The 25,731-nt window shown below is 40.5% G+C and overlaps 2 long non-coding RNA genes across 2 annotated transcripts; one reads left to right on the top strand and one right to left on the bottom strand.

The window, feature by feature from the left end:
- Positions 1 to 5,543: 5,543 nt before the first annotated feature.
- On the bottom strand, positions 5,544 to 8,561 carry LOC102393576. Its single transcript, XR_329065.3, has 5 exons — positions 8,305 to 8,561; positions 7,068 to 7,211; positions 6,711 to 6,816; positions 5,939 to 6,070; positions 5,544 to 5,814 (listed from the first exon to the last, which is right to left on the bottom strand). It is a non-coding gene; the product is annotated as an uncharacterized LOC102393576 (long non-coding RNA).
- Positions 8,562 to 8,585: 24 nt separating this feature from the next.
- LOC123334047 lies at positions 8,586 to 9,844 on the top strand. The gene is made up of 2 exons (XR_006551790.1): positions 8,586 to 8,956; positions 9,432 to 9,844. It is a non-coding gene; the product is annotated as an uncharacterized LOC123334047 (long non-coding RNA).
- Positions 9,845 to 25,731: the final 15,887 nt, after the last annotated feature.

A 25,731-nucleotide genomic window follows, 5' to 3' on the forward strand; every position in this document is an offset into this window, starting at 1 on the left:
CTCTTTCAGTATCCTATCTTTTTGCCTTTTCATACTGTTCATGGGGTTCTCAAGGCAAGAATACTGAAGTGGTTTGCCATTCCCTTCTCCAGTGGACCACATTCTGTCAGACCTCTCCACCATGACCCGCAGGTCTTGGGTTGCCCCAGGGGCATGGCTTAGTTTCCTTGAGTTAGACAAGGCTGTGGTCCTAGTGTGATTAGATTGACTAGTTTTCTGTGTGTATGGTTTCAGTGTGTTTGCCCTCTGATGCCCTCTTGCAACACCTAGCGTCTTACTTGGGTTTCTCTTACCTTGGGCGTGGGGTATCTCTTCACGGTGCTCCAGCAAAGCGCAGCCATTGCTCCTTACCTTGGACGAGGGGTATCTCCTCACCGCCGCCCTTCCTGACCTTCAATGTGGGATAGCTCCTCTAGGCCCTCCTGCGCCCGCGCTGCCACAGCTCGGGGTAACTCCTCTCGTCGACGCCCCTGGCCTCCGGCCTGGGTTGCTCCTCCAGGCTGCCGCCCCTGGCCTCGGCGTGGGGGCGTGGGGTAGCTCCTCCCAGCCGCCGCCCCTGACCTCCAACGCGGGGTAATTCCTGTCGTTGCCGCCCCTGGCCTCGGGGGTGGGTTGTTCCTCCCGGCTGCCGCCCCTGGCCTCCGGCGTCGGGGCATGGGGTAGCTCCTGTGTATAGTATATCAATTTTTTTTAAAAGAGTATTTTGAGGAAAGAAAGTAAGTTTATGAAATTTTATAAGATTTTTTTTTCTGAATTTGAGCTATGCTCTCAAGTTGAAAATTGAAGGGAATTATTCTTTTAAAACACCTTGAAACCTTGCTGTTGCTTAATTTTTAGGTATAACAACAAATCTTGGCAAGAAAAAAGTTGCAGTTTTCAAATGTCTTCAAATGGCACTGACTTGTCTCTCTGTGAGTAGGTTGTTAATAAAAAGGAAGAAAACCATCCCTTAACCCATGGCAACTTGTTTTTAGCCTAAAAGCTCAGCCGCCCATTGTCTGTTGATGTAAAAAATAAAATGTGATTGGTACCAGTATACCTCATTCTATACAGTCTAAAGAGTGGTTATTCAAAGATCTTAATGTACTCAATGAATTCTCTATACAAATAATTTTAGGATGAGTTTTTTTGCTAAGTGAGGAACTTGTAATGATGTAGACCATCTACCATTTCTATAACTGTTCTGAGATGCCCTTATTTTTTACATTTTAATCATCTCTGAAATCAAAAAGCTTTACACCATAGACAGCACCTTCTGTTGGCCATTGGCCAGGCAGCAGACAAGACTAATGTGGCTTGCATGTGCATAAATTTGGTTATTTTCCTTGGACTTGATTTCTGGTGGAGATATGAATGTAGCAGTATCAAGATTTGCAGAATGTCAGAAAAGGTATTAGCAACTTGGAAAAAGTCGAGAATTCTAATATTAGTGGAGCATCATTGTTTTTTTGTTTTTTTTAAAGAAATGCTGTCTCACTGATGTGATGAAATATGTGGAAAAACAGACACCAATGCCTCTGGGTTGATATATGATTCACAGTTGACAGACACAAAATGTGAGTTGCTCTAGGACTGCTTGAGTTATTTCGTGTGCACATATAAACAGGTTCTATCTTCCTGTTTATATGTGCACAAGAGTGATACTTGATTATGTACACCTACATAACTCTAGAAAAAAACTTCTGTAAGGACTGTAAAATAAAAACTTCAAGTAATAAAAAAGTGAGCCATAGTAGATTGGCAGTATATTTCCTTTTGCAGCAGTACATAAAATAATGACTCATAATTAATGGCATCTTATAATCTATTAAAGCTGACCTTTGCACTTTTTGTATGCTGGCTTTTCAGCTAAGGGGATGATTGAATAGCAGGCAAGAAATACTTTCATCAAATAATATCTTAAATTTATAATAATAACAATACTATGTACTAAATAGCTACTATAGGCCAGCTGCTATGCTAAGTGCCTTATATACCTCATTACACGTAATTCTACCCCAAAAAGCCTGAGAGTTACTATTGAGCAGATCTTTATCCCTTCTGAGCTGTTAGATAACCCAAGTTAAGCTTGCAAAACTGAATCTGAATTTCGTTTTGACTGATCCCCCCTAAAAGTTCTTGATTTTTGTGTAGCAGATTCTTCTTCTGCCTGTCCTCCTACCCTCCCCACCCATTCCCACAAGTTCAAAGTGAAAGCTTATAGAAGGGGAAGAAACAAAGACAAGAATCCCAGCAGCATTCAGTTTCTGTTCAGATTATTCTTAAAGACAGCTTCATCCTTGATCTGGTGATGCACTTCTTCATTCAATCATGTGCAATACCCCGGAATTCTAACATCATCCTCCTTTTGCCTTGGTTCTATTTGGGATTTTATCACTTGCAACAAAAAGCATACTACTATAATCATTCATAGCTTTAATACATTTAAACATATTACTTGCAATAATAAAATATTACTTCTAACACAGCCAGCCAGTTTAAGTCCTGCTGGCTCGTTTCATTAAGCTGCACAAGGACTGAAGCTGGCTGTTTCAGTTACAACCAGTTACAACCTGGAGGCACTGGATTCTCTCTGGGATTAAACAGTATCCTAATCAGCACAGGTAGGAAGCTGTGGATACAGCACAGAGAACCCGGGACATTGAACCAGCTTGGTTTTCCTGGGAGCAGCTCTGTGGTTAAGCACAAGTTGCTTAACTCATGGAATTCCATTTCCTTGATTGTAATAAGATGCAAATTACAAGATTTTTTTTTAACTTTTATTGAAATATAGTGAATTTACAACGTTGTGTTAGTTTCCTGTGTATAGAAAAGTGATTCAGTTATACATATATATAAATTCTTTTTTAGATTCTTTCCTATTATAAGTACAAGATGATTTCTAAGAATGTTTCTGGTTTTAAAATTTTGGGCTCCTGCACAAATTAAAGACATCCAGATAATGCATTGGTTCATAGTAGCGTAGTGTTAGTCACTTAGTTATAGCCAAGTCTTTTCAATCCTATGTACTGTAGCCCACCAGGATGCTCTGTTCATGGAATTCTCTAGGCAATAATATTGCAATGGGTAGCCATTCCCTTCTCCAGGGGATCTTCCTGACACAGGGATCAAAGCCAGGTCTCCTGCATTGCAAGCAGATTCTTTACCACCTGAGCTACTGTGGAAGCCCCATTCAGTGGATTTCATGGCTAGCTTCAACTCCAGTTTTTTTCCTTAATAAAATTAAAATTTGATACTATCAAGGGATATGCTTCAGAAAATTAAATGACACTTACAGTTTAAAAATCTTAGTTATAATATAAAAATATAAGTTGATAGTCCAAACATTATCCAGTAACAACTTCAGAATAGTTTTAATACTATAAGACTTGTAACTCATGGAAGGAAAATCATCAGGTTCTGGAATGGTGAACTGAGTTTTTTATTCTTACCCCAAAATAGCAGCATACATACTTGAAAGGAAAATCAAATTTTTAACATTAAGCAATAAGAAGGACGTGGAAATGTTCTTGTTTTTCCTTATGGACCATCGATTTCAAATTTTAATACCAAAATACAATATATAATGACTTTTTCCCCAAAGTGATAACCTTAAAAATAAACACATTAAGGAAATTCCCTGGCAATCCACTGGTTAGGACTTGGTGCTTTCACTGCCATAGCCCACATTACATCTCTGGTCAGAGAACTAAGATTCTGTGTCACAAAGCATGACAAAAAAATAATGACAACAACAATAACAAAACCCACATTAATAAGTGATTTGCAATTGTTAAAAAATATTTGTGTTCAACCTCAGACAATTGATACAATTTTACAAATCAGAAACTGAACTCTTTTGACAAATGCTGACTTGGAAAAACAAAACATGAAATGTGATTGAAAATTATATTATTAAATATTTCTTCCAAAACCATTACACATTTTTTTCCAGCAAAAATGGAATTGATTCAATTAAGTGACTTCAAGTTATAGGTAACATGTTTGAAGAGATGCTCTTCAATGTTATTCTTATTTACTGGTGTCATGTAATTTCCTGGAGCAGCTATTTCCTAACTCAGTTCAACTATGGCTTGGAATGTTTTTTTATTGAAGTCTTTATTGAATTTGTTACAATCTTGTTTCTGTTTCTTATGTTTTGGTTTCTTTGGGTGAGAGGCATGTGGGATCTTAGCTTCCCAACCAGGGATCAAACCCACACCCCTGCACGGGAAGGTAGAGTCTTAATCACGGGACCACCAGTGAAGTCCCCTGGCTTGGAATTTCTGTTTGCTTTCTATATCTAACTTGCTTATACTTAAGAAATTATTCAGGCACATAATTTCCCTCATGTGTACAGTACTTTGGGTAACATTTTAACAAAAGGAAGCCAAGGAAATGAACAAAACTACCTTTGCCAAACACTAAATCTGTCCACTGCCTTAAATGTTCATACCAACAGATGGGGATCCACAGAGCCACAGCCTGGGAAGGGCTATACAGACTTGGCTTCTGACCCAACCATTTCAGGTACATGTTCTGCAAGAGGAAAAATTACCTTTCAAAATCCTCACCCCCAGATCTCCAAAGCAACACAGCATCTTAATTATTCACAGGTAGCAAGGTCCAGATACTGTGGTTGTCCCAACAGTACATAAGTAAATGACTGTGAGGGCCAGGAGGAAGCAGGATCTCTGTGCAGCTCACAAGCAGCTAGCAGTAGTGAGAGTCAAAATATGTTGAAGAAGACTCTTGAGAGTCCCTTGGACTGCAAGGAGATCCAACCAGTCCATTCTGAAGGAGATCAGCCCTGGGATTTCTCTGGAAGGAATGATGCTAAAGCTGAAACTCCAGTACTTTGGCCACCTCATGCGAAGAGTTGACTCATTGGAAAAGACTGTGATGCTGGGAGGGATTGGGGGCAGGAGGAGAAGGGGACGCCAGAGGATGAGATGGCTGGATGGCATCACTGACTCGATGGACATGGGTCTGGGTGAACTCCGGAAGTTGGTGATGGACAGGGAGGCCTGGCGTGCTGCAATTCATGGGGTTGCAGAGAGTCAGACACGACTGAGCGACTGATCTGAGTGCAGCTTGTGCAGAAGGAAATGGCAACCCACTCCAGTGTTATTGCCTGGAGAATCCCGGTGACAGAGGAGCCTGATGGGCTGCCGTCTATGGGGTGGCACAGAGTCGGACACGACTGAAGTGACTTAGCAGCAGCAGCAGTGCAGCTTGGGTTCTGACCAACCTAATAAACATTAGGTGTAAAAGTCTATACAGCACACCGTGGCTGGGTGTCAGCCCCAGGAATTCGTAGCCTGAGCAAACTAGTGCAGTTTTATAGGTTACAAATATATTTTGAGATATGTTGTGTAACTTAAACCTCAAAAATTATGTAGGCATTACTATTTTTCTAATTTATAGTTTAGAAAATTGAGGCTTACAGAGGTTAAGTAATATGCCATAGCTTACACAACTAGTAAGTGACAGAACTAGATAAACTACTGCCGCTGCTTAACACAACCAGTTTGTTTTATTCTGTGGTTTCTCTTTCATTCTCAGGGCTAATTATAAGGACCTGAAACTAACCTTGATTTTTCAAACTGTTCTATTTAGACATTAGAAAATAAAAAGCACCAAAGATGTTGATTCAGTCCTTTAGCTTCATGTTATTCAAATCACTGTTATCAGCAGTTCCTATTAAATGACTTTTTTCTTGGCCTATGGAAATGTTAATGACTAGTACAAGAAACATGTGCATAAGACACTTGCGATGTTATTTTTGTGAGGCTCTTCATTGCTCTCATCTTCTGCTACTGTCAGCGTATTAATCTGTATTGAAAAATATGAACCAAATAGTTAACTTCCTGAATGAAATCTATCTCACAGGTTTAATCTTAGAAACCAAGGCATGAAATAATTGAGTCTTTTACAGGAAAACTAAAAATTCACTTACCTTGGAAAGAAAAGTCTGTGGTTCAGAAGATTTCTTCATAATCTGTGTAGATACTCTACTCACACAGAGATGGAGCCTGTCTCCTCATTCCTTGAGTGTAAGCTGTGCATAGTGATATCCATCCAAATTGGGCTGTATGAGGAGTGGGGTATACAGGGAGTAATGTTAAAAGGGGAGAAACCTGAAAAATGATGCTTCATTCAGGTGATCAAGGTCGATATCAACAGTGATGAGTCACATTAATGGTATGTACCTTTGACATGATGTGATTAAAATGACATTCTGGAGTCTTCTTGTCCAAAACTCACAACCCTAGTCTAATCATGAAAAGCACTGGACAAATCCAAGATGATCTAGGCATTTTACAAAAAATACCTGACCAGTACTGCTCAAAACTGTTAAGTTCATCAAAATCTAGGGACATCCAAGACATTGTCAAAGCCAAGAAAAGGCTAAGAGACATGATGACAAAATGTTGTGTTTCTTGGATGGGAGCTTACAACAAAAATTATTCTAAAATATAAAGTTATTTTTAAAAAATAACTCATTTTATCATTTTGGCATTTCAATAGTTGATCACATAACACCAGGCCTTCAGTTAACTCAAAATTTCTAAAGTATTACATAAAGTGAGGTTGGAATTCCTTGGATCCACCCTCATCAGCTCTCAGGAAGTCTACCTCCTATATCACCACTACCCCTACTTTATCCTTTCTCACTTTGGTTTCACAACCAAGGTTCTTATTAAAAAAAAAAAAAAGTGTAGACTTACTGTCTCTACTTTCATTCACTCTTCAAACCACTGCAGCCATGTGTCTACCCAGCAATGATTCCAAGTCCAAACCCAATGGATCCTTCTCGGTCTTCACTTATTTAATCTGGTAAAGATGGAAAGTATTGATTATTCTCTTCCTTAAAACTCCCAATTTCCTTGCCACAGTCTGTCCTATTTTCTTAACTTCCCTTCTCCACTGTTAATAAAGCAGGATATCTACCCTCCAGTATTTTTTTTTTTTTTTTACCTTTATACAATTTGATAGAATCTGGGTTTCTTGGTCTGGAAAAGGGTCACTTAGTTATGCAAATATAGAGCAAGTACACAAGCATCATTCCAGAACAAATGACTTACTTTTTTGTCTTAGCAAAAACTGTCTCTCCCATTGATGTGCAGAGCTGGACACTGGGGAAGAGGTGACTCAGAACCTTCTAGGAACTCAAGGCCTTGAGAAAAAGACATCAGAGCCCCAAAGTCCAATCTCCAAGTCAGAAAAATCTGTAAGGATCCATCAAAGAGTTCTGATTAAAGACTGCTAGAGGAGTCATGCCAAGGATTCCAAGAGCTGAATATACCAGGAAAATAAGATACAGTCATGCAAGGACTTCAGAATTCATGGAGGTAGAAGGTGGGTACATTGTCTTCAGCACAGGGTGGAAGAATTTTCTCTCCAGCCATCCTGCCAGTGATGTTGCATGTTGGGGAAAATTAGTGAGTTTAAGTGGGAATTAAAAGTAGCTAGGACCCTAATAGGGCTTCCCTGATAACTCATTGATAAAGAATTTGTCTGCTAATGCAGGAGACTCAGGTTCCAACCTTTGTCCGGAAGTTCCCCTGGAGAAAGAAATGGCAACCCACTCCAGTATTCTTGCCTGGGAAATCCCATGAACAGAGGAGCCTGGAGGGCTACAGTCTATTGGTTCACAAAAGAGTTGGATAGAACTGAGCAACTAAACAACAACAAATGACCCTAATACACAACACTGTGGTTTTGAACCATCATCTGACAGGCCAGCAAGGGCATCCTAACATCATCGATCAAACTTCAGGATTAGTCTTCAGTGGTAACACCCTGTGACTGAAGAAACAAAGGCAAAGAACTTATAAGACTCCAATGCGCTCTCCACTTGATGCTTGGAAGCAGACTGACCAACAAACCTCCTGATCCTTGGGCTAAATCAGGACCTGACATTAATAGACATTTTTGAGGATGAAAATGACGGGGAAATCCTTTGCTAATATGGACTCAATCAATTTGTTAAGCAAAAGATGTGATCATATTTGTACCCTAAATTTGTGATGGTCACACCAGCTGTACAAGTTTAACTCACTCTACCTAACCCTTTATATTGCTGCTTTTTGAAGATTTTGTACCCCACCTAGATAATTTCATCCTGCCTGTAGCTTTCTTATTGCCTTTATCCAATGTCTCCCATACTTTTATTTAGAACAAAGCATTCTGAGCTATTACCTCTAAAGCCTCCTTAACTTCATCTAGGTGTTTCATAGGACTGTAAACACAGCTTGTGCAAAAATGATTGTATTTCCCCAAAGTACACCAACACACCCACAAAAATCTTATTCCCCTAACCTTACTAGTGGCATTATCCCAAGCAGAAATATGGGAGTCTTCTCAGTTGCCCCATTTCCATCACCTCCCACATTTCATCTCTCCTTTTCTCAGCACCTTCTCTTGTTTACCACCTTCTTTGCACTAATCCAGACCCTCATCGCTTCTTGCCTGGACTTTGCAATTGGTGGCTTGGTGGTTAAAGCATCTGCCTGCAATGCAGGAGACCTGGGTTCAATCCCTGGGTCAGGAAGATCCCCTGGAGGAGGAAATGGCAACCCACTCCAGTATTCTTGCCTGGAAAATCCCATGGATGGAGGAGCCTGGTGGACTATAGTCTGTAGGGTCGCAAAGAGTCAGACACGACTGAGCGAATTCAGCCAGCCTAATGTCTTACACCTGCCCAAATAAGCGCCTTACTCTTTTTGAAACATGCTTCCCATTTTCCCTCTCCTCGCACCTGTCTTTTCCAACTCATAATTGGTTTCTCCAGGAGCCTTCCTCCACTTCCAGGTCTGGATTAGCAGCCTCCCCTGAGAGCTGCCCTATCACAGTGCTCGTCATGCTGTGCCCCGTTCCTGTTTCTCATCCTTGTGAAACTGAGGGCTCTTGAGGGAGGGGCTGTCTCATTCACCATGACAGTCCCAAAATCCAGCACAGTGCCTGGCACTCAGTAGGTATTTAATAATAATTTGATGAAGAAATGAGCTTCCCTGGTAGCTCAGACAGTAAATAATCTGCCTGTAATGCAGGAGACCTGGGTTCAATTCCTGGGTTGGGAAGATCCCCTGGAGAAGGAAATGGCAACCCACTCCAGTATTCCTGCCTGGAGAATCCCATGGACAGGGGAGCCTGGCAGGCTACAGCCACGGGATCACAAATAGTCAGATACGACTGAGTGACTAACGCTGATGAAGAAATAAATGAATAAAAATGAACTTTTGCTCCTTCCTTTTAGTCTTCCTCCTCCAATTCGTCCTCGACAGTCCATTCTCCACACATGATTCTAAATCATGTTGCTCTACAGCTTAAAACTCATTATTTATTTTCTTATTGTTCTCAGTAGTGTATCTTGAACAGTGTCCCGTGTTACACTTCTCAGAGGAAAAAAAGCAAGGCTAATGATATTTTTCTTCTCAAATTCACAGAGAAAAGGAGGACCAGCCCTTGACCCCTAGGCACTGGCCTGTTGCTATCAGCTGCACCCTGGGGCTCTACCGTTGAGCACAGTTTCATAAAACATCAGCAAGAGACAAGGCTGTTCTTTGACTGTGCTGGGTCAGGACAAAAACAAGGCCACTGGATAACCATATCTGCACAGAGACATAACATGAACAGTGTTCAAACCACAAAAATGGCCTAACATCCTCTTACCCTGGCTGATATAAGTGAATGCTGCTGCTTTACCCATTGCAGTGTAGCCTCCAACTGGTCTTCTTTCCTTTGAGTTAAGATTTCTTAATCCTATCCAATCATAGAAGTACCTGTTTCCTGACAACATTCACTCTCAAGAAAACCCCACTTCCTCAAACTCTCCTGAAATCAACCCAAACTCCAGTCCCACAATAAGCCCTTTCTAACACCATCTTACTGAGAGGCGCAGTCCCCCGTCGTGAGCATCCTTCTTTTCTGTCATGAGTGATAAACCCAACCTGTTCAACCACAAGTATGTTCTGGTCTGATCAGATTCAGCTCAAATATTGGCTCCTTCCCTAACTTAAGAAGCATGAACTAACAGGCGGCCCAAGAGCATGTAGAGCAGGATGAACACAGCACTTCAGGTAATAAAAAGGTCCAGATCTGGGACTAATGCTGTAGACATAGGAGCCCACATTTCCTTTCAGAGTATTTGTACTTGTAACAGTTCAAGTCCTCCCTTGTCTTGTCCTGTCTTTATAAACAGAAAGTGTCCTCAGAATGCTGTCTACAAGCAATGACATCTTTGTGGAAATTATACAAGGACCAAGTTTCCCCTCCAGGCTCATTCCATAAATTGTGGAAAGTCTCTGGGTTTTCAGAGGTTATAGAATTAGGAATGTGTTTTGATCTAATTTTATCTAGATCCTGAGAGGAGGAAGAAGTTCTTGATGCCATCTGGGCTGTATACATAATATGAAAAATAGGCTGAAAATTTTGAACCACAGTGGAGGCTAGAAGTGGCTCTAAGTAGACTACGAATCCTTTAAGGATGGACTGTTCTTTCTGAATTTTACTACTCCAAGTGTGGTCCAAGGTGACCAGCATTGGCATCACTTAGAAGCTTATTAGGAGCACATATTCTAACCAACTCCAGGACCAACACTGGATCAATCCCAAACCTACTGAGAATCTGTATTTGAATAAAATCCATGATGTTTTGTATCCATATTGAGAAGAACCTGAGTCCAGTACCACACCTCACTCACTGCTGAAGGAGAGAAAGAATAGATAGAAGGAAGGCGATTTTATTTTGAAAGCTCTTACACTAGAATATCAATGAGTATTTTAGAACTTTAACAGTGAGGAGATGATAAAGAGAATATTTTTTAAATTAAAATGTATTAATTTTATGCAGTCCATGATGTTCTCCTGTTTCCTTTGTTCTCTAATAGTGCATATCATTGTCACAAAATTTCTCCTAATTTTTTAACATAAGTACTAATATGAATAAAGTAGTGCATGAAATAATTTTTTTTTTTATTATTTAACTAATTTGACATAAAATGCTGCCACAGCTTTGACCTAAAATTAAGGGCATCATTGTTTTCTCTTTATTAGCTATCAGTTAGCACTGTGTTTTTTATATATTTGTTTAATGTTTTTAAGGTAATGTAGTTGTTGTTGTTCCTCTTGTTAATACTGTCCATCAGAGTTGAGCAGAAACTTTCATTCTTTTTTTCCTTTTGGTAGGAAGTTAGTTGCCAAAAATAAACTGTATTAAGTCAATATACAACTTTATGATTTTGGCTCCCTTAAAATCATGACTTACAATTACAAGCACCCTCCAAATCTTCTTTCAGCCTTTAGGTAAAATTACAGAAATGCTGGAGGTCACAGTGGCCTTAGTAATCTTGTTGATATAAGTACTTTGAAAATTCTAAACAGGGTGCTGGCTCTCCCCCTCAGCAAAGATAAGAGGACGTTGCATACTCACACTGCAGTGACCTCAAGAACAGAATAAACAAGGAACAGTAGCTTGGAAGAGTAAAGAAGTATTTACATTTAATTGCTGTTCTCCTCAGTGTTTGCTACAGAGCAAGAAGTTCCCCAAAGATATTTAACTATGCACTATGACTTTTTGGTTTCTTACCAGGAAATCAAAAATTATGTCAGGATCCCATATCTTGGAAATCATATTTGTTATAGGAAATTAGCTTTTTCCATGGAACCTATAGGATATCTATTACTTAAATGTTTGTTATTTAAACCATTTAATCTACAGATGGTTTAGTATTTAAGTTGTTCACTATTCTATAAAGGAACTAAACAGCCTTGTAAAAATTCTCCTCCCAGAATATCTAGTGTGTAGGGTCTTATTAGTCAGACTCTAGTCTTATCTTTCTACCTGCAGCCCCCTCAGAATAAGGGGCGTCCCAAGTAGACACAATTGCAAGCACATCAGAAGGCTTTGTTCTTCCATAGAATCATAATTAGGCAATTGTTAATTATCATTAATTTATTAAAGATTCTCCTTTCAGCCTAGATTACCTACCAATAATTGAACAATATTTTTAAACCCTAGCTTGGAAATAATGTGTTCTAGGGGAAGAGGAGGAGAGAGGTTAATAAGTATAACACAAAGCAAGTGTTTCAGATGCATTAGGGCCAATTATTAAATGCAATATTCTAAAGCCAGGGCAGGTTGTAGGCTTTGCTCTGGGGTGATGGATCCAAGAAGAGACCAACGGGGTGGGTGGGGGGTGTTCATTATTTTCCTGCTAAGAGCTCTTAGTATTTAAATCAAACTATGGTTAAAACAACCCTTGGGGCCATACATTCATAAGTTTTATTTTAAGTAAGTTTTTCATTGATGTACAGCATACAGAAGTTTGTCCAAACCACATGAGTTTCACAATGCAAACTCACCCATGTGACCAGCACTGAAATCAAGCAACAGAACAAGGCCAGCTCCACAGAAGCCTCCATCTAGCCCTTCCTCAGTATTACTCTCACCCCTCTCCAAGGTAACTTTCAACATCATAGATTAGTTTTACCTGTTTTTGAATTTTAGGTAAATAGAATCATGTAGTATTGACTTTTTGTATTGGACTTTCTTTTGCTCAAAAATAAGTTCATGCAATTCATCCATATTTACTTATAATTGTGATTCAAACATTCTCATTGCTATATAGTATTCCATTGTGGGATTATAAAGCCGTTCTCCATTCTATCATTGATTACATTTGGGTTATTTTGAGGCTATTATGAATCCTGCTGCTGCATTATAGCTTCTAATCAAAAGTTCTAATAATCAGTTTGAATAAGGAAAATCTTGGCAATACTTTTTCTCATCCTTTAAAAAATGAGATTATTGGATTAGATAGAGCAGAAATAAACCTTACAGTCTAACGGTCTACACTCATATAATCTTAATAACCTTTCTGTTTATAAATAATCTTTTTAAAATAAAAAAAAATAGTCTCTATATAGCCAATTTAGCAACTTTATTAGTTTATATTGCTGCTGTAACAAATTTCCTCAAATTCAGTGGCTTAAAGCAACACAATTTGTTCTCTTATAGTCCTGAGGTCAGTCCAGAATGTGTCTTAAAGAGCTAAAATGAAAGCATTGGCATGCCCACCTTCCTTCTGGAGGCTCCCAGGAGGTCTGTTTCTTTCCTTTTCCAGGAACGAGGTTGCCCACTTTCCTTATCTCCTGGTCTCCAGTCTGTGAGCCCATCACTGCCAGCCATATCTCTTGTCCCTTCTCCTCTGATTCTCATGCCTCCCTCTCCCTTCATTATAAGGACTTCTGTGATTACACTGGGTCCAGCTGGATAATCGCATCTGCAAAGTCCCTTTTGCTATGTAAGGCTGCACATTCACAGATTCTGGCAATTAGGATGTGGACATCTTTAGGGGACCATTAGTCAGCCTCCCACACCAACCCTCTGAAATTATGTTCGGCTTCCCTTCCCCACTACACCTTGCCCTCATAACTTCACTGAAGTAAGGAGACACTCCAAGTCCTTTTACCCTATGATCTCAATTGGAAAATATTTACAACATCAGTTCACAGAGGGTAGAGTTTGAGCAACTCTGTTGCCTCTTCCCCATCTCCTGAATAATATCTGATACTCAGCAGGCTCTCAGTGACTTAGATGAATGAATGCACGAAGCATTTCCTACATCCTTATGTCTTCTCCCTGCTAGATAAGGAGCAGCCATGTGACACTGGAGGCCCTGCAGCTATGGTTTTACTCAATACTCTTGGTTGCTTAGTCGCTAAGTCATGTCTGACTCTTTGGCACCTCATAGACTGTAGTTCCAGAGAAGGCAATGGCACCCCACTCCAGTACTCTTGCCTGGAAAATCCCATGGATGGAGGAGCCTAGGCTGCAGTCCATGGGGTCGCTAGGAATCAGACATGACTGAGCGACTTCACTTTCACTTTTCACTTTCATGCATTGGAGAAGGAAATGGCAACTCACTCCAGTGTTCTTGCCTGGAGAACCCCAGGGACGGGGGAGCCTGGTGGGCTGCCATCTATGGGGTCACACAGAGTCAGACACGACTGAAGTGACTTAGCAACAGCAGTAGACTGTAGTTCACCAGGCTCCTCTGTCTACGAGATTTCCCAAACAAGGATATTGGAGTGGGTTGCCATTTCCTTCTCCAAGGGATCTTCCCAACCTAAGGATTAAACCCACATCTCCAGCTTATCAGGTAGATTCTTTACCATTAAGCCACCTGGGAAGCCTGCCATCCAGGATACCACACATTTAGTTGTCATGTCCCCTTAGCCTATGACAGATTTATGGTTTTAGAAAAGGCAGAGGAACCAGAGATCAAATTTCCAACATCCACTGGATCATTGAAAAAGCAAGAGAGTTCCAGAAAAACATCTATTTCTGCTTTATTGACTATGCCAAAGCCTTTGACTGTGTGGATCATAATAACTGTGGGAAATTCTTCAAGAGATGGGAATACCAGACCACCTGACATGCCTCTTGAGAAATCTGTATGCAGGTCAGGAAGCAACAGTTAGAACTGGGCATGGAACAACAGACTGGTTCCAAATAGGACAAGGAGTACCTCAAGGCTGTATGTTGTCACTCTGCTTATTTAACTTATATGCAGAGTACATCAAGCACAAGCTGGAATCAAGATTGCCGGGAGAAATATCAATAACCTCAGATATGCAGATGATGCCACCTTTATGGCAGAAAGTGAAGAAGAATTAAAAAGCCTCTTGATGAAAGTGAAAGAGGAGAGTGAAAAAGTTGGCTTAAAGCTCAACATTCAGAAAACGAAGATCATGGCATCCGGTCCCATCACTTCATGGCAGATAGATGGGGAAACAGTGGCTGACTTCATTTTGGGGGGCTTCAAAATCACTGCAGATGTTGACTGCAGCCATGAAATTAAAAGACGCTTACTCCTTGGAAGGAAAGTTATAACCAACCTACACAGCATATTAAAAAGCAGAGACATTACTTTGCCAACAAAGGTCTGTCTAGTCAAAGCTACAGTTTTTTCAGTAGTCATGTATGGATGTGAGAGTTGGACTGTGAAGAAAGCTGAGCACCAAAGAATTGATGCCTTTGAACTGTGGTGTTGGAGAAGACTCTTGAGAGTCCCTTGGACTGCAAGAAAATCCAACCAGTCCACCCTAAAGGAAATCAGTCCTGAGTAGTCATTGGAAGGACTGATGCTGAAGCTGAAACTCCAATACTTTGGCCACCTGATGTGAAGGACTGACCCATTTGAAAGACCCTGATGCTGGGAAAGATTGAAGGCAGGAGGAGAAGGGGACAACAGAGGATGAGATGGTCAGATGGCATCACCAACTCAATGGACATGAGTTTGGGTAAACTCCAGGAGTGGGTGATGGACAGGGCGGCCTGGAGTCCTGCACTCCATGGGGTGGCAAAGAGTCAGACACAACTCAGTGACTGAACTGAACTGAATGGAAACTAAAAATACAGTCTTTTTATTGTCTGAGATAAATTGGTTAAGAATTTCTGTTTCTTGTAACTCACAAGATTCCCAGCTGATACAGCTTTCTAGTATAGATTATTTTATAATGAGAAAAATGAGGCCCATAGTGTCCAAATGATTATCCAGTGTCACATGGCTAGTACTAAAAGTTAGGATTCTAGCCCAAGTTGTTTTACTCTTTTAATTTTTATGCTTTATGGTAATATACAAATTGTGCTGGGATACACTGCAGTCAAACTACCCCAGAAAGTTGCCTTCATTATATCCTTAATTTTGAAGCTTTTATTAATAGCCACACTAAGATATAAATTACTGACAAGGCCCTGATGAACTTTCAAGGTCTTCTGAGGACATAGTAAGAACAAATCTTTGGAGTGAAACTTTTATATCTACAAGTTAAACAGAGAAAATTTTCACTCACTGACTTGTACATCAGCATCTTTTCTAACAATGTACTGAATAGGGCTTCAGAAAAAAGATCTACTCATCCATCCAGTAATGTATCCATCCACCTTTGAAAGTGTAGTGTGGGCTTCCCTGGTGGCTCAGATGGTAAGGAATCTGCCTTCAAATTAGGAGAACCAGGTTCAATCCCTGGGTTGGGAAGATCCCCTGGAGAAGGGAAGGGCTAGCCACTTCAGTATTCTGCCTGGAGAATTTCTTGGGGCCCATGGGGTTATATCCAATAATGCAACCGTCCACCTACTGAAACAAAAAAATAAACAAAATGGACTTCCTTGGTAGTTCAGTGGTGAAGACTCTGAGCCTTCACTGCAGTTGCATGGGTTTGATCCCTTATTGGGGAACTAAGACCCCACATGCCACCAGGCCAAAATTGACCCACCAAACAAACAAGAAAATCTACTCATACATACACACATGTAAGTACTTATTCAACAAACATTTATTGACTAACTGCTATTGCTCAGACAACACTCCTGGCAGTGCAAAGCAGCTCTTGTCAATCTCTTTTATCTCCTATAGTGGGACAGTCATGCATCTCCAGTAATTTTTGGATTCAAACCAAATGGTATCAAGGTACTTAAGTTCATGAATCCTTTTTTCTTTTTTGTGGGTTCAAAGTTAGCAAAAACACATAGTGTCTCTGTGTCTCCAATTCATTATCTAATAAAGGAAATAATAATACCTTTATTACAGGTAATATCCAGAGTATCTGGCCAGAATTTATGTTTAAGTAGAAACAATGCTTGACAGTGTGAAAGTGTTAGTAGCTTAGTCATGTCTGATTCTTTATGACCCCGTGGACTATAGCCCGCCAGGCTCCTCTGCCCATGGGATCCTCCAAGAAAAAGTGAATAAAGTGAAAAGGTCAGAATTCAAAATTTTATCAGTGGTATGATTCAAGTTGACTGTAAAATTATGCACCATACTGTTAGGTAGTTAGAATAGGGAAAAGGAGTCCAGAATGGCGGTGGCTAAAAGACAAGGAAGAGAAAAGCCTATGAAAATAGAACAAAGGAAGGTCCTGGAACGGAGTGAGGACCTCAGGCAGAACAAGCAGTGCTCCTGGCTAGCCCAATTTACATAGGGCAGGCCTGAGGTGAGGGGTGGGTGGGGGGGATAGAAAAAACTTATAAAAAGAGGAGCCAAAGGGCCAGGTCTCTGTCTCTCTTTCTCTTCGAGTCTTTTGGGTCGGCATGCCCTCACGCCTCGAGGATGTATTTCCCTTTATTTTCTAAATAAAAGAGCTGTAACACGGAGCTGTTACACTGATCTATTCTAGAGCTGTGACACGGTCTGTCCAAGAGCTGTGACATGCCGAGGGCTTTAACGTCTGTCACTTCAAATTTTTGTTGTGACAAGACAGAACCAAAGAAATGGCACAATCCCCCAACAATACTAATATAAAAGTTAATACTGGAAGAAACAGTTTGGGGTATACGGGGACTCTGTACTATCTTTAGACTTTTAAAGTAGATTTTAAACTGCTCTAAACTAAAAAGGATTTTTTCTTTCAAGTGGATTGGCAATGAGATAGATTCTAAACTTCTTGAGGGCAGAGACCATGCTCTCCCTCATATTTGTTTACTTAAAGCCTAGGACAACGCTTCAGAGTGATTAATGTGTTGAGTGTAAGAGAAAATACTTTTCTGGATTTCAGATTAGCACAGGGTATCTAACAGTCTTATCAGAAGTGTGAAATAAGCTTTGTTGTATGAAAGCCCAGCTGGACTTGATGAAATCAATTGTCATAGAGGAATGAAGTCTTGGAGGAGGCTGAGAAGTGTGTGGCTCTTTAAGGATGAAAAATGGTGTTTCACTGGTAAAGAATCTTCCTGCTAATGCAGGAAACCTGGGTTTGATCCCTGGGTAGGGAAAATCCCCTGGAGAATGACCTGGCTAACCACTCTAGTATTCTTTCCTGGAGAACCTCATGGACAGAGGAGCCTGACAGGCTACAGTCCATGGGATTGCAAAAGAGTTATATATGACTTAGCAACTAAACAACAACATCAGATGGGAAGTGAAGGAGGCCAGAAAGAACACATGTAATTCAGACAAGCATATTTAATTACTTTATAATTGAAAAGTCTTAAAGTCTGTGTATCCAGAATTCTCAGTGGGGACAAAGATGGATGTTGTAGAGTGTGTGAAGTGCAGTTGATCCACCATACCCATGGATGCCATATCTGTGGATTCAACCAACTGCAGCCTGAAAATATTGAAAAAAAAAAAAATTCCAGAAAGTCCCCCAAAAGCACAACGAATTTGCCTGTGGGCCAGCAACTATTTACACAGAATTTACATTGTGTTAGGTATTAGGAGTAACAGACAATTTTAAGTATGTGGGAGGGTGTTTGTAGGTTATATGAAAACACAATGCCATTTTAAAGAAGAGACTTGAGCATCCTCAAATTGTGGTATCCAAAGGACATCCTGGAACGTATCCCATGCAGATACCGAAGGATGAATGTAGATGTGCAAATATCAGCACATATTCAAAGCTGGTTATAAATTATGATGTGATCATACACATGGATTTTTAAAGTTTGAACAACATTGGACTGAATAATTGGGTTTCTCATTAAAATTATTTTATTACATAAGTGAAACTACTTGTTAAGCATTAATGATCATAAACTTCTTGCCCTCTAAAACCACTGATTATCTCTAAACTGCTTATGTAGTTTCAATTCTAAACAACTATCTTTATAAAAGCTTAGACAATGACCAAAAAATATGCATAGAAAAAATTACATTAAAGAAACAATAAAAAATTAGCCATTGTCATTTGAGGGCAGAACTAGCCCATGGATCACAGTTCTTTCCTTTTTTGTTTAGTAAGCAGGTTTTATTTCTATGGTAAAAATAAAATTAATATTTTTAAGTGTTTTTAATTTTAAGAGTTTACATAAAAAGATTGTTTTAGTGTAAGCTTCTAATTTGAGCAGGGCTTCCCATGTGGCTCAGGGGTGAAGTATCCTCCTGCCAATGCAGGAGACGTGGGAGATGGGTTTGATCCCTGGATGGGGAAGATCCCCTGGAGAAAGAAATAGCAACCTACTCCAGTATTCTTTCCTGCAAGATTCCATGACAGAGGAGCCTGGAAGGCTATAGTCCATGGGGTCACAAAGAGTTGTACATGACTGAGCAACTGAGCATTTGCACACAATGTTTTGAGCAATTGATATTACAAATCCCCATACATATGAACATCTATGATCAAAGATTTTTGAAGTATTTAAGAGATTGCTCAATTTCCCCTCCACCTCTCAAAAACAACCTTTTTTTCTTCCCCATCTTATGATATAGGACCACCATGTTCCCATTTGTTCAAACCAAAATTGTAGAAACCATTATCATTTGCCAGGTTCCTCTCGTTACTTTCCTTCAAGTCCATCAACAATCATGGTCAACTCTTCTAAAATACACCCTGAATCTGCTCATTCTTCTCCATCTCTTCTGTCAGCACTTTAGTTTGAACCAGCATTTTTTAAACTGTGAATTGCAACTCTTTGGTAGTTATGAAATCACCTGGTCAGTGACAATCAATATTTCTTCTTTTACAATGAAATTGAATAGAAAATCTCAGGGTGCATCCCTCATGGTAAGAGTATTGTCTCAGGAAATTTTTGTTTATGAGTATGTGTTAATGTCCCGAGTCACCATGAAAAAAATGTGTTTCTTCTTGTGGACTTAAGCCCCCACCATTTCTCACCTGGACTCCTTAAAACTGGAATGTTTACTCTAAGCATGATGGGAAGCCAAACACTTCACAATGGCCTAAAGGCCCAATGTGGTCTGGCACCTACTTACCTCTCAACAAGTCTTATCTCTCTTCTCCTCCTCACTAACATGTACTGCCAAACCCCACCCCCTATCACATTGGCTGCCTTTTGACTGTACACACCAAAGCATTCTCACCTCAGAAAATTTATACCTGCTATTTTCCCCTGCCTAGAACACTCTTCACAACATTTACAGATTCTGCTTGCCCTTAGTGTAAGGATTACCTCCAGAGTGGACTTTCTAAAACACATCCACCCCATCACCCCTGTCTTTTATTTCGTTCTTAGCATTTATGGCGGCATCTGATCCCATCACATCATGACAAATAGATGGGGAAACAATGGAAAAAGTGATAGACTTTATTTTCTTGGGCTCCAAAATCTCTGTGGATAGTGACCACATCCATAAAATTAAAAGATGCTTGCTCCTTGGAAGGTAAGCTATGACAAACCTAGACAGCATGTTAGAAAGCAGAAACATTTCTTTAACAACAAAAGTGTATATAGTCAAAGCTATAGTTTTTCCAGCAGTTTTGTATGGATGTGAGAATTGGGCCAAAAAGAAAGCTGAAGACCAAAAAATTGATGCTTTCAAACTGTGGCACTGAAAAAGAATCTTTAGAGTCCCTTGGATAGCAAGGAGATCAAACCAGTCAATCCTAAAGGAAATCAATGCTGAATATTCCTAGGAAGGACTGATGCTGAAGCTGATGCTTCAATACTTTGGCCAACTGATGCAAAGAACTGACTCATTGGAAAACACCTTCAGGCTGGGAAAGGCTGAATCAGTTCAGTCAGTTCAGTCGCTCAGTCGTGTCCGAATCTTTGCAACCTCATGAACTGCAGCATGCCAGGCTTCCCTGTCCATCACCAACTCCCGGGGCTTACTCAAACTTATGTTCATCGAATCGGTGATGCCATCCAACCATCTGATCCTCTGCTGTTCCCTTCTCCTCCTGCCTTCATTTTTTCCCAGCATCAGGGTCTTTTCAAATGAATCAATTCTTCACATCAGGAAGCCAAAGTATTGGAGTTTCAGCTTCAGCATCAATCCTTACAATAAATATTCAGGACTAATTTCTTTTAGGGTGGACTGGTTGGATCTCCTTGCAGTTCAAGGGACTCTCAAGAGTCTTCTCCAACACCACAGTTCAAAAGCATCAATTCTTTGGTGCTCAGCTATCTTTATAGTCCAACTCTCACATCCATACATGACTACTGAAAAAACTGTAGCTTTAACAAGACAGACCCTTGCTGGCAAGTAATGTCTCTCTGCTTTTTAATATGCTGTCTAGATTGCTCCTAGCTTTCCTTCCAAGGAGCAATCGTCTTTTAATTTCATGGCTGCCATCACCATCTATAGTGATTTCAGAGCCCCGAAAAATAAAGTCTGTCACTGTTTCCACTGTTTCCCCATCTATCTGCCATGAAGTGATGGAACCAGATGCCGTGATCTTAGTTTTCTGAATGTTTCTGAATGAGTTTTAAGCCAACTTTTTCACTTTCTTCTTTCACTTTCATCAAGAGGCTCTTTAGTTCCTCTTCACTTTCTGCCTTAAGAATGGTGTCATCTGCATATCTCAGGTTATTTCTACTTCTCCCGGCAATCTTGATTCCAGCTTATGCTTCATCCAAACTGGCATTTCACATGATGTACTCTGTATATAAGTTAAATAAGCAGGGTGACAATATACAGCCTTGAGGTACTCCTTTCCTCATTTGGAACCAGTCTGTTATTCCATGTCCATTTCTAACTGTTGCTTCCTGACCTGCATACAGATTTCTCAAGAGGTATGTCAGGTGGTCTGGTATTCCCATCTCTTGAAGAATTTTCCACAATTTATTGTGATCCACACAAAGGCTTTGGCATAGTCAGTAAGGCAGAAATAGATGTTTTCTGGAACTCTATTGCTTTTCTGATGATCCAACGGATATTGGCAATTGGATCTCTGGTTCCTTTGTCTTTTCTAAATCCAGCTTGAATATCTGGAAGTTCACAGCTCACATTCTGTTGAAGCCTGGCTTGGTGAATTTTGAGCATTACTTTGCTAGCATGTGATATGAGTGCAATTGTGTGGTAGTTTGAACATTCTTTGGCATTGTGTTTCTTTGGGATTGGAATGAAAAGTGGCCTTTTCCAGTCCTGTGGCCACTGAGTTTTCCCAATTTGCTGGCATACCGAGTGCAGCACTTTCACAGCATCATCTTTGAGGATTTTAAATAGCTCAACTGGAATCCCATCACCTCCACTAGCTTTGTTCATCATGATGCTTCTTGAGGCCCACTTGACTTCACATTCCAGGAGGTGTGGCTTTAGGTGAGTGATCACACCATCATGGTTATCTGGGTCATGAAGATATTTTTATATAGTTTTTCTGTGTATTCTTGCCACCTCTTCTTAATATCTTCTGCTTCTGTTAGGTACATACCATTTCTGTCCTTTATTGTGCCCATCTTTGCATGAAATGTTCCCTTGCTATCTCTAATTTTCTTGAAGATATCTCTAGTCTTTCCCATTTTATTGTCTTTCTCTATTTCTTTGCATTTATCTCTGAGGAAGGCTTTCTTTCCCCTCCTTGCTATTCTTTGGAACTCTGCATTCAAATAGGTATATCTTTCCTTTTTGTCCTTTGCCTTTGGCGTCTTTTCTTTTCTCAGCTATTTGTAAGGCCTCTTCAGACAACAATTTTGCCTTTTTGCATTTCTTTTTCTTGGGGATGGTCTTGACCACTGCCTCCTGTACAATATCACAAACTTCTGTTAATAGTTCTTCAAGCACTCTGTCTATCACATCTAATCCCTTGAATCTATTTGTCACTTCCACCATATAATCGTAAGGGATTTGATTTGGGTCATACCTGAATGGTCTAGTGGTTTTCCCTACTTTCTTCAATTTAAGTCTGAATTTGGCAATAAGGAGTCATGATCTGAGCCACAGTCAGCTCCCGGTCTTGTTTTTGCTGACTGTATAGAGCTTCTCCATCTTTGGCTGCAAAGAATAAAATCAATCTGATTTCAGTATTGATCATCTGGTGATGTCCATGTGGAACGTCTTCTCTTTGTTGTTGGAAGAAGGTGTTTGCTATGACCAGTGCACTCTCTTGGCAAAATTCTATTAGCCTTTTCCCTGCTTCATTCTGTACTCCAAGGCCAAATGTGCCTTTTACTCCAAGTATTTCTTGACTTCCTACTTTTGCATTCCAGTCCCCTGTAATGAAAAGGACGTTTTTTGGGTGTTAGTTCTAGAAAGACTTGTAGGTCTTCATTGAACTATTCACCTTCAACTTCTTCAGCATTACTGGTCGGGGCATAGACTTAGATTACTGTGATATCGAATGGTTTGCCTTGGAAATGAACAGAGTTTATTCTGTCGTTTTTGAGATGGCATCCAAGTACTGCATTTCAGACTCTCTTGTTGACTATGATGGCTACCCCATTTCTTCTAAGGGATTCTTGCCCACAGTAATAGATATAATGGTCATCTGAGTTGAAATCACCCATTCCAGTCCATTTTAGTTTGCTGATTCTTAAAATGTCGATGTTCACTCTTGCCATCTCCTGTTTGACCACTTCCAATTTGTCCTGATTTATGGACCTAACATTCCAGGTTCCTATGCAGTATTGCTCTTTACAGCATATTGGACTTTACTTCCATCACCAGTCATATTCACCACTGGTTGTTGTTTTTGCTTTGGCTCTGTCTCTTCATTATTTCTGAAGTTATTTCTCCTCTGATCTCCAGAAGCCTGTTGGGCACCTACCGACCCATCTTTCATTGTCCTTTCTATTTGCCTTTTCACACTGTTCATGGAGTACAAGAAAAGGAGTACATCAAGGCTGTATATTGTCACCCTGCTTATTTAACTTATATGCAGAGTACATCATGAGAAATGCTGGGCTGGAGGAAGCACAAGCTGGAATCAAAATTGCTGGGAGAAATATCAAGAACCTCAAGTATGCAGATGACACCTCCCTTATGGCAGAAAGTGAAGAGGAACTAAAGAGCCTCTTGAAAGTGAAAGAGCAGAGTGAAAAAGTTGGCTTAAAGCTCAACATTCAGAAAACAAAGATCATGGCATCTGGTCCCATCACTTCATGGGAAATAGATGGGGAAACAGTGGAAACAGTGTCAGACTTTATTTTGGGGGCTCCAAAATCACTGTATATGGTGATTGCAGCCATGAAATTACAAGATGCTTACTCCTTGGAAGGAATGTTATGACCAACCTGGATAGCATATTGAAAAGCAGAGACCTTACTTTTCCGACAAAGGTCCATCTAGGCAAGGCTATGGCTTTTCCAGTAGTCATGTATGGATGTGAGAGTTGGATTTATAAAGAAAGCTGAGCACTGAAGAATTGATGCTTTTGAACTGTGGTGTTTGAGAAGACTCTTAAGAGTCCCTTGGACTGCAAGGAGATCCAACCAGTCCATCCTAAAGGAGATCAGTCCTGGGTGTTCATTGGAAGGTTTGATGTTGAAGCTGAAACTCCAATACTTTGGCCACCTGATGCAAAGAGCTGACTCATTTGAAAAGACCCTGATGCTGGGAAAGATTGAGGGCTGGAGGAGAAGGGGATGACAGAGGATGAGATGGTTGGATGGCATCACCAACTCAATGGACATGAGTTTGGATGGGCTCCAGGAGTTTGTGTTGGACTGGGAGGCCTGGAGTGCTGCAGCTCATGGGGTTGCAAAGTGTCTGACATGACTGGGCGACTGGGCTGAACTGTTCATGGGGTTCTCAAGGCAAGAATACTGAAGTTGTATGCCATGCTTTCTCCAGTGGACCATGTTTCATCAGAACTCTCCACCATGACCCATCTGTCTTGGGTGGCCCCACATGTCATGGCTTATAGTTTCATTGAGTTAGATAAGGCTGTGGTCCATGTGATCAGTGTGGTTAGTTTTCTGTGATTGAGCATGTTTGGGAAAGATTGAGGGGAGGAGGAGAAGAGGATGAGATGGTTGGATCGACTCAATGGACATGAGTTTGAGCAAACTGCAGGAGATAGTGAAGGACAGGGAAGTCTGGTGTGCTGCAGTTCATGGGGTCACAAATAGTAAGATATGACTGAGTGACTGAACAACAAGCATTTATGACTAGCTGAAATTACCTTGTATATTCATTTCTTTTCTTCAGACTTATTTTCTAACTGCCATTTTCTAATTGCTAGAATGTATGATGGGGTGCTTAGATGGTAAAGAATCCACCAGCAATGTGGGAGACCTAGGTTTGATGCCTGGGTCAGGGAAGAAACCCTGGAGAAGGGAATGGCTACCCACTCCTGCCAGGGTCCAGCCCCGGTGGATCCAGGGAATTCAAAGGGGAGACGGCGTAAGTGATCAGGAAACAATAGCTTAATTAAGTGTTAATTAGAGATATAAAGAGTGGTTAAATAAGGATAGCTCAGTGAGAAAATTCAGTGGAGAAAAGAGGCTGAATAACTTGGTTTACGTGGAAAACCAATAAAATTCCAAGACAAGGAATTTGTGCCACCTACGTAGGCCACAGGCGTCCTTCGGTTCTCCCGAAGGAGAGGAGACACTCAGGCCTCCCAGGTCAGATCTTAGAAGCCCACGCAAAATTAGTAGGCTTGGCGAGCCTCCACGGTCCAGATGGGAATTCAGCCAGAAGGTGAGAGAAAGAACAACATGGGAAGACCAAGCTTCGGTAAGCAAGGCCAGCACTTTATTTTCCAAAGTAGTTTTTATACCTTAAGTTGTGCATAGAGGATAATGGGGGAAGGGGTAGAGTCATGCAAGGTCAGCAGTCCTTGATCCTTATCGAAGCCAGGCTTTCTTCCTGCAAACTTATCATATGCAAAAGTTTAGGTGATTTACATCATCTTCTGGCCAGGAGGCCTATTAACATTTTATGACCCTTTCTTCAGAAAACTTATTTTTCTCTAAAGGTGATTATTCTAAAGTTAGGCACCACCCTCTGAAAGCATTAGATAAAGTTGCATTCCTATAGGGCAAAGGTGTGGTGGGCTATAACAAGAAAAGAATTAACTCAAGGGTCCAAGGTTACAAACATTAAAGCTACTACTTACATT

The sequence above is a fragment of the Bubalus bubalis genome, chromosome 6, assembly GCF_019923935.1.
Source record: "Bubalus bubalis isolate 160015118507 breed Murrah chromosome 6, NDDB_SH_1, whole genome shotgun sequence".
NCBI lineage: Eukaryota > Metazoa > Chordata > Mammalia > Artiodactyla > Bovidae > Bubalus > Bubalus bubalis.